Genomic DNA, 1,729 nt, shown 5'->3' with positions numbered 1-1,729 from the left:
TGCTAATGCTCCTCTGACCTCCACATGTGCACACACACATACACATACACACACATACACACACATACACATACACACACATGCACACACATACACATATACACACACATGCACACACACATACACACAATGCACACACTACACACACACACATCTACACATCTACACACAAACACATACACATATACACACATGCACACGCATACACATATACACACACATGCACACACACATACACACAATGCACACACTACACACACACATCTACACACACACACACACACATACACATACACACACACACGCTACACACACACCATCACTGCACACACACATACACACAATGCACACACTACACACACATCTACACATGTACACACAAACACATACACATATACACACATGCACACGCATACACATATACACACACATGCACACACATGCACACACACAATGCGCATGCGCACACACATCTACAAACACCTAAACATATACACACACATGCACACACATATATCCACACACTAGACACACATCTACACACAAACACATACACATATAATAGATAAGTAAATATAATAAAAATAAGTAAACAAATATTAATAACAGGACTGGCATATACTTTAGTGCTAGAGTGCTTACCAAGATCTTCAAAGGCCTGGTGTTTAACCCACTCTGAAGCCACAACAACCCAACGTGAAAAAGCCTGCTACTAGTTAGCAGTATGGAAAATAGAAGTTGTGTGGCTGGAGAAATGGCTCAGCAGTTAAGAGCAATGGCTACTCCTTCAGAGGACGTGGGTTTGATCCTATTTCAGAGGATCCAACGCCCTCTCTGGCCTCTGCAGGCAATGTACCCATGTGCCATACCCACACACGGGCACACAGTTAACTAAAATGTGTTCTCTCCTGTGCTGTCTTTGACGTACATGCCGGTATTCTTTTTTTCTGCAAAGGCCATCAGCGTCTTCGGTGTGTCTGCTCTTGATCACGGTAGGGCGCTGCTGCTGTGGTAGCTCAAAGTTGCCCAAGAGAGTGAGTCTGGCTGGGATCCAAGAACACTTGAATCATTTTTTCAAACACTGAAATTTTATTGTCGTATACTTTCTTTGAATCTTGAAACACTCTTATGGTACTTTCCCTATAATCATTAAAAAATATGGAAAACCATTCTTAGTTACAATCTACTAAATATGAAACCAGGAGCTACATAGAACACACGTCTCTGACTCCCTGCCTGTGACACTTCTATATGAAGGGGGTTTTCCATGCCAACAAACCCAGGAAGCACTCACCTTTTACAGCCCTCCAGCATTCCAGAATATATATTTATCTCTCTCTTTCATGCAGTATAGGTCATCTATAACTCCACCCAGTTCCAGAGATTTCAACATTCTCTTCTGGCCTCTACACACGTACTTCATATACACACATGCAGGCAAACACTCACAGAGGTAAAATAAAATTACAAAAATCTTTTCTTTTTCTTGTTAGTCAACCCAGAGAAGTGAGAAAGACCCGTTCCAGCCAGTGGTTTCTGGGTAACATTAGAATGGAAACTTGAATGATTCAGGCAGGCCCTCTCCAATAAGTCATCTTGGACCAGGATTTTCGGAGACACCAAAAGTCAGCTGCAGAAATGAGGGGTTGCACAGGCCTAATATTATCTTCCTAAGTATGGTTAGGAAGTGCCTACCTGTCAGGCGGTCTGTCCCCACCACTGCTGCCTA

This window comes from Rattus rattus, chromosome 16, assembly GCF_011064425.1.
Source record: "Rattus rattus isolate New Zealand chromosome 16, Rrattus_CSIRO_v1, whole genome shotgun sequence".
Lineage (NCBI taxonomy): Eukaryota > Metazoa > Chordata > Mammalia > Rodentia > Muridae > Rattus > Rattus rattus.
The sequence above is the reverse complement of the archived record's forward strand: the minus strand, read 5'-3'. Positions refer to the sequence as shown.